This window comes from Trachypithecus francoisi, unplaced genomic scaffold (genome assembly GCF_009764315.1).
Source record: "Trachypithecus francoisi isolate TF-2019V2 unplaced genomic scaffold, Tfra_2.0 Lachesis_group0, whole genome shotgun sequence".
Classification (NCBI taxonomy): Eukaryota; Metazoa; Chordata; class Mammalia; order Primates; family Cercopithecidae; genus Trachypithecus; species Trachypithecus francoisi.
In genome coordinates, this window is record NW_022681453.1 from 58385185 (window position 1) to 58393643 (window position 8459).

Consider the following 8459-nt stretch of genomic DNA (forward strand, 5'->3'; position numbering starts at 1 on the left):
ATGGGTTTGGAAATTATGCCTTCTTCCCAGGTAATGAGGATTCGAGAAGACAGCGCATAAAGTACTTCTCTCCAGCCCAGCACATGGATATGGTCTAGAAATGTCAGCCATCATCAACTATAGTCCAGAGTCCACAGTTCCCTTTCCAAGTTCCTGAGTCCAAATGTGTCTGGCTATCAGAAAGACGACTCGGAGCATGTTCCATAAGTGCTACACGTCACCCCGGTGGGGTGTGGAGTCGCCTCCCATAATCAATCACATTGATATTTCTACAGCGAAATCTATGACTACTCACAGTAGGTGGGCTGGACATGGTAGCTCAAGCCTGTAATTCCAACCCTTTGGGAGGCCAAGGCAGGAGGATCGCTTGAGCCCAGGAGTTCAAAACCAGCCAGGGCAACATCGCAAGACCCCATCTCTAAAATTAAAAAAAAAAAGAAGAAGAAGAAAGAAAGGAATGAAGGAAGGAAGGAAGAAAGGAAGGAAGGAAGGAAGGAAGGAAGGAGGAAGGAAGGAAGGAAGGAAAAAGAACCACAGTATATGAGCTAAATTGTTTCTAAATAGTTTCACAAAATTTCAAGTTTTGCCGCCAAATTTGGAAACTTTTTGAATATGGAAATTGTGGATAGACGGTTCTTTGGATCACTATTATTATTATTATTATTATTATTATTTTGAGATGAAGTCTTGCTCTGTCGCCCAGGCTGAAATGCAATAGCGCGATCTCAGCTCACTGCAACCTCCACCTCCTGAGTTCAAGCAATTCTGGTGCCTCAGCCTCCTGAGTAGCTGCGATTACAGATTACAGGTGCCTGTCACTACCCCTGGCTAATTTTTGTATTTTTAGTAGAGACAGGGTTTCACCATGTTAGTCAGGCTGGTCTTGAACTCCTACCTCAGGTGATCTGTTCACCTTGACCTCTCAAAGAGCTGGGTTTACAGGCGTGAGCCACTGCACTTGGCCTGCACCATTATAATTCTTAGTGATTCTCAACCTTGGCTGCATATGAGAATGAGCTGGGGAGTTCCTTAAAGGCAGACTCTTGGGCCTCACACCACACCACATGAATCTGTCTCGGGGGTGAGACTGGGCATCTCTTTAAGAAGCTCCTAAGATGAGTCTGATGTGGACCCCAGGATGAACCACGGTTCTATAGATTATGAAACAGGATGGGGTGGGGTCTCACTCACATAGGAAGTACCAAGGAAGACTTCCCCAAGGACAGGACCAAAGGATGCACAGAAACCTGTGGACATCAGAATGTTCCCAGCAGAGGGAACAGTGTGAGCAAGCTCCCTGTGGTCAGAAGGGAGGCAGCTGCGAGTCAGAGGAACTGAAAGGTCCCCAGAGTGGCGGGAGCCTGGGAGCAAAAGGTGACACTGCCCAACTGAGTTCTCCTGCTCTGTCTGCAGCTGAGACGGGGACCCGTCCTGAGGCGGAAATCTATGTAAATAGGCAAATAGACACTTTCTTCCCAGAGAAAAGTAAGCAGCAGCCCTGGTCCTTTCTTCCTAGCCAGAGCAGAAGGGTACATTAAAATCAGAATGTTTGGGGCTGGGAGGAGACACAGATCCTCTAACCTACCTTTTTTTTTTTTTTTTCAAGACAAGAGTCTTGCTTTGTCACCCAGGCTGGAGTTGGAGTGGCTAGATCTTGGCTCACTGCAACCTCTGCCTCCCGAGTTTAAGTGTTTCTCGTGCCTCAGCCCCTGATTAGCTGGGATCACAGGCACACGCCACTTCACCCAGCTAAGTTTTATATTTTTAGTGGAGACGGTGTTTCACCATGTTTGCCAAGCTGATCTTGAACTCCTGACCTCAGGTGATCCATCTGCCTCAGTCTCCCAAAGTGCTGGGATTACAGGTGTGAGCCACCATGTCTAGCCTAACCTGATGATTTTAAAGTGTTTTTATCTTTAAAATTATTTGGGTGCCTTTTAGTCAAACAAACTATTTTGCCACTGCCCCTATAGTGGTTGGAGCAAAGTGGAGGTGATGTTGGGTGTCTGGAGATCTGGATCTCCCCAGATCTCCTTGGGACTCTACGGAACCCAGTTTGAAAACCCCAGGGAACCATGACTGAGGGAGAGACATCAGAATTGTCCAAGGTGCCCCCAGCCACCCTGCACAGGGCTGGAGTTCCTGTCCCAAGAGATTGGCCTGGGCGGCACTCCCCAGACTTTTAGCTGTCAGGTCTTCCTGCATAAATTTTCCATTTGCTGCAACCCATCTGTTATGGGCCACATTGTGTCTCCTCCAAAAGAGATGTTGAAGTCCTAACTCCTGCTACCTGTGAATGTGACCTTATTTGGAGATAGTGTCCTTGCAGATGTAATCAAGTTAAGATGAGGTCATTAGGGAGGGTCCTAATGCAATATACTAGAGTCCTTATAAGAAGAGGAAAATTTGGACACAGGGACACAGAGGAAGATGGCTATGTGATGACACAGGCCAGAAGTAGAGTGACGCAGCTGCAAGCCAAGGAGCACCAAGGACTGAGAGAGGCCACCAGATGCTAGGAAGAGGCAAAGAAGGCTTCCACCAGGAGCCTCAGAGGGATCTACCACTTTGACTTAGGACTCCAGCCTCTGGACTGTGTGAGAACGTATTTCTGTTGTTTTAAGCCACCGGGTTTGTAGCACTTCATCACAGCAGCCCTAGGAAACAAACCCACCTCCTAAATCATTATTCATTTAATTTGTTTTTCTTCAAACAGACTCACTTCCAAACAACTTGCACACGTTTTGCCAAAAAGTAAAGCTTTCATCGCTGCTACAAATGCAAGATCACAATCCTTTCTATAAATAGAAGATGCCTTAAAAATGCAGACAATGAAAACCAGCCAACCTTGCTGGCTGCAGGTGCTCGACGGCTCTGATCTGGAGCCGCTTTTGTTCAAAAAGGAGATGAGCAAGTGACCGAGGTGGTGAAGATGCTGGAGCACCTCACTGAGGCTGCTGCTGCTGCTGCTTCTTTTTTGGTTTGTTTGTTTTTTTAGGCAGAGTTTCACTCTTTGTTGCCCAGCCTGGAGTGCAGTGGTACGATCTCAGCTCATTGTAACCTCTGCTCCTGTCTCAGCCTCCTGAGTAGCTAGGATTAAAAGTGCCCACTACCACACCCAGCTAATTTTTGTATTTTTAGTAGAGATGGCATTTCACCATGTTGGTCAGGCTGGTCTTGAACTCCTGACTTCGGGTGATCCGCCCCCCCCTCAGCCTCCCAGAGTTTTGGAATTACAGGCGTAAGCCACTGCACCCGGCAGCTTCTTCTTGATTGAGCAACTGGATAAATGAGAATGGAAAAGAGAAAATATATAATAAGGAAGTTATAGTTAACAATCATTTATTGTATATTTCAAAGTAGCTAGAAGAAAAGAATTGTAATGTTCCCAACACAAAGAAAAGAGATTTTTAAAAAATTTTTTTATTTTTTATTTTTTGAAATGTAGTCTTGCTCTGTCACCCAGGCTGGAGTGCAGTGGCACAGTCTCAGCTCACTGCAACCTCCACCTCCCGGGTTCAAGCTATTCTCATGCCTCAGCTTCCGGAGTAGCTGGGACTACAGGCTCACACCACCATGCCTGGCTAATTTTTGTATTTTTAGTAGAGACTGTGTTGGTCAGGCTGGTCTCTAACTCCTGACGTCAAGTGATCTGCCCGCCTCGGCCTCCCAAAGTGCTGGGATTATAGGTGTGAGTCACTATGCCTGGTCAGAAAAAGATAAATGTTTGAGGTGATGGAGATCCCAATTACCACGATTTAATCACAGCACATCATATACAGGTATCAAAATATCACATGGACCCCCAAAATACGTACAACTATTACATATCAATATTTTAAATAACAAAAAGAAAAGAGAAAAATTCCCTTATTACCTGAATACGTCTCACTCTGGGATGCTTCTCATGATTGAAGCTTCAAGGGTGGGTATCCCATCCCTGCCCACCTTCCCTCTATGTTTGAGGGAATTGATGCCCAGAAAGGTTCAGTCATTTGTCCACAGTCACACAGCAAGTTAGCTGCCAAGTCTGGATCTGGGCCGAACCCCTATGTGCTTTCCAGGAAATCACACGTCAGATACTTCTTGGTCCCATTCAGAAGTCCCAAGTCGTGCATGGTGGCTATGAGTTGAGCACATAGACACAGCAGGGCATTCAACTCTGAAGGCTGAACAAACAGATTCAGCCTGTGTGTCGTAAGCATGAGCAGTGACAGCCGGTGGATTACAGAATTATTACTGTGCTTCAAGGCAGCTGGACTTAGGCAAAATTTGGCTCACACAAAAGGTTATTATAACCCAAATGAAGATTTTTTTTCCTTCTCACTTCCCTAGACCATCCGTAAGGAAAATCGGGGTCCTTGCAGGCAGCAGTCCTGCATGTTGTCAGTAAGGTCACACACTAAATGACAGAGGTCGTAGGGCTCATGTTCAAAACCAGACACCCCTTTCACCCTCATCCTGGCTGTGTGGCGATCTCCTTCTTGCCCTATCTCTGCTGCTCTGTCATCTCCTCTTAGCTTTCATTGCTCCTCTGGCCCATAGGAAGGCGCCGGGCTCATAGCTTAGGGTCTGATCTTGGATTCAAATCGCAGCTCCACTGTGTGGCCCTCCATCGGTGGCTCACCTCTCTGAGCCTCGATTTCCTCATCCGTGAAATGGATCCCTCCTCCCAGGCTATTAGGAGAGGTCCATGAGAGAGCATCTGTGAGCACTTGGCTCAGTGCCTGGCACACAGTAGGAATTCAGTAAATACCATGCCTTCACCCTGCTGGATTGTGAGTTCCTGTTTTTCTCTGCCATATGTAGGGCTAGCCTTGGAGGCTTTCCATGTAACCATCAATAATAACACGAGGCTGGACGAGGTGGCTCATGCCTGTAATCCCAGCACTTTGGGAGGCCGAGGCAGGTGGATCACTTGAGGTCAGGAGTTCGAGACCAGCCTGGCCAATATGGTGAAACCCCGTCTCTACTAAAAATACAAAATTAGCTGGGCATGGTGGTGCATGCCTATAACCCCAGCTACTTGGGAGGCTGAGGCAAGAAAATCACTTGAACCCGGGAGGCGGAGGTTGCAGCGAGCCGAGATCACACCATTGCACTCCAGCCTGGGCAACAAGAGCAAAATTCTGTCTCAAAATAAATAAACAAAATAATAATAATAACACAAATTGTGTGTCTTTCCATGAGCAGCCCTTTCCTACATTCGGCTCTGCATTGGTGCTGTGCGGAAGACACTAGGATTACCCTTAGGCCCCAGACAGAGGAACCCATGTCTACGGGCTCCCAGAGGGGGCCTCCTGAGGCTGCACACCTTCCCACAAGGTCATATACACATTCCACAGGGTCCAAGGGATGCGACCACCATGAGCCAGTGCCCTCCAGCTTCTAAATTGAACCCTGGGTACACCAGGTCCCGGCCCGTGGGCCTCTCCCCCATTCATACAGCTGAGGGCGGAGAGGCACACTGGTGTGTACCCAGGCTTAAGGCTGGACAAGGGGGCTGTGCTTGGGGGCTGAGCCTGAATGGAAGGTGGGTTGTCCCTCCGCATGGACCAGAGCTGCTCAAGTGAGAGGACAGAGCTTGGAATGGCAGGAGAAGAGGGGTGAGGGGCAGGCCACAGGCCAGGGCCTCAGATGGAGGCTGGCACTCCCCAGCCACCACTTGCTGGATCCAGCTCCAAGGAGCCTGGGAACTTTACATTCTAAGGTGGCCTCCAGCTCACCATGAAAATAAGCACAGCAAGGCGGCAGGGCAGGGTAGTTTGTGCCTAAAAGCGTATTAGCCTGACATATAACTTCTCAATACTGAGACAGTATTTGCAGCATTTGTCATCTCAGGGTAGAACTCTGCCAGTGCCAGGGGTGTCCTGGTGTCATCCCAGTGGTTTCCTCGACCACTGACCCACAGGGGACAACACATTTGTCAAATAAGGAAAGTGCTGGGCCTGAGCCTTTCAATACACAAGTATAGAATAACAGGCTTAAAGGCTACAAATAGCATCAAAGCATGAGGGATGATAATGCCTCTAGAGACCAGGTTCAAGTTCCCATGTGACAAGTGTCACCTCCACCCTTGGTGCCACTTGCACAACAAGAGTATTAGCTTCTCTCCTCCCCCAGGGCCTGTCTAGGATCCCCCTTGGTAACCTGGACCTGTCTCTTCCCTTCCCTTACTCCAGAATGAGCCCCTGGGCCCAGGTCAGGCACCTGAGACTCAGATGGACAACCTCCTGTGCCCCCTGCCCCTCTCCTCTTGCTCTTTCTTGCTGGTTTGGCCATCCTGGCAGAAGTCATCAGAATGACAGTGATCGTTATGAGCACTCACCTTGTGTAGGCTCTGACCTTCACATTCACCCTCGACAGGGCTCTAGTGCCATCCTCATTTTACAGACAGACAAAATGAGGCTCAAATTGGGGCTAATCCTGTGCCTAAGGTCACAGTTCGTAACGGGCAGAGCCTGGAATTGAACACACATCTCTCTGAGTCCCAGAGCCAACGCATCTGCCCCCAAGTCTATAAACCACAGATCAGAGGGACCTTCTGGGCATTCCTCTGTGTCATGGGACAAGTCACTTGCTGACCTCTGTTTCCCTGGGGAAGTGGCTTTGGGGGATACCTGGGGTCATCTAGAGCGAAGGGATCCTGGGAATCCAGGAGTGGAGCTGGGGCAGCCTGAGAACAGGGCCCACCCCACTCCGACTCAGATGACCAGTCCCAAGGGCCCAATCAGGCCAGCCTTGGATCAGGCCATAAGTGGGAACAAAACAGGAGCTTTCCTCTCTCGCTTTGTTTATGGTCTGGGAGCTGAGAATATTTTGAATTGTTGTGTTTGGGGAGGGAGGGAAAAATAACCAAATATAAGAAGGCAGTCACTGGGAGGCCCGGGCAAGAATGCAGAGGAATCAGGCCTGCCTGGGGATGTCTGGGCCACCAGAATGCTCAGAGGCCCAGCACCCTCTAGCTCAAGGATCCAGCACTGATGAGACATTCACGTTGCCTGGAGAGCTTTATTTTAAAGAACGAAGGACAAAGAAGAAGAAGGAGAAGGAGAAGAAAAAGCAGCAGCAGCCGCTGCCACTATCTCATGCCCATTTAAATGAGAATTTCTGAGCGTGGGACCCTAGGCATCAGAACTTTTTCAGTTTCTCCTTGGGCCACCAAGGTTGAGAACTGGTACCTCCTGTAGCAGTGGTTCTGAAACACCAGCTGCCTCGGAAGCCCCTGAAGTGCTTGTTAAACAGGACCGTGCCCCACCACAGAGTTTCTGATTCATGAGGTCTGGGCTGGGCTGGGGCTTTGCTTTTCTAACAAGTTCCCAGGTGAAGCTGCTAGTCTGGGGGCCAGACTTTGAGAACCTCTCCCCTGCATTCTCAGGACTCCTTTTGTGGCTTGTGGACTCAGAGCTGGGATGTCTCCCAGGAGCTTGTTAGAGATTCAGAATCTTGGCACAGTAGCTCACACCTGTAATACCAGCACTTGGGGAGGCTAAGGCTGGAGGATTGCTTGAGCCCAGAAGTTTGAGATCAACCTGGGCAACATAGAGACACCTCATATCTATTTTAAAAAGCAGTCTATGGCCATACCATCCTGAATGCGCCCGATCTCATCTGATCTCAGAAGCTAAGCAGGTTTGGGTCTGGTTAGTACTTAGGTGGGAGACCGCCTGGGAATAACGGGTGCTGGAGGCTTTTGGTTTGGCTGGGCGCAGCAACTCATACCTGTAATCTGAGCACTTTGGGAGGCTGAGGCTGGCAGATCATGAGGTCAGGAGATTGAGACCAGTCTGGCCAACATGGTGAAACCCCATCTCTACTAAACATACAAAAATTAGTTGGGTGTAGTGGCAGGTGCCTATAATCCCAGCCACTCGGGAGGCTGAGGCAGGAGAATTGTTTGAACCCAGGAGGCGGAGATTGCAGTGAGCCGAGATCGCACCATTGCACTCCAGCCTGAGCAACAAGGTGAGACTGTCTCAAAAAAATAAATAAATAAATAAATAAACAAAATAAAAATGCGGGGCGTGATGGCTCACACCTGTAATCCCAGCACTTTGGGAGGCTGAGGCAGGTGGACTGCTTGAGCTCAGGAGTTTGAACCCAGCCTGGGAAACATGGCGAAACCCTAGTCTCTATAAAAAATACAAAAATTAGCTGGGCATGGTGGTTCATGGCTATAGTCCCAGCTACTTGGGATGCTGAGGTGAGAGAATGGCTTGACCCTAGAAGGTGGAGGCTGCAGTGAGCTGTGATCATGTCACTGCACTCCAGCCTGGGTGACAGTGAGATCCTATCTCAAAAATAAATAGGCCGGGCGCGGTGGCTCAAGCCTGTAATCCCAGCACTTTGGGAGGCCAAGACGGGCGGATCACGAGGTCAGGAGATCGAGACCATCCTGGCTAACACGGTGAAACCCCGTCTTACTAAAAAAATACAAAAAACTAGCCGGGCGACGTGGT

At 49.0% G+C, this 8459-nt stretch overlaps 1 pseudogene; it reads left to right on the forward strand.

The window, feature by feature from the left end:
• The first annotated feature begins 7573 nt into the window (after positions 1–7573).
• LOC117084548 lies at positions 7574–7692 on the forward strand (annotated as a pseudogene).
• Positions 7693–8459: the final 767 nt, after the last annotated feature.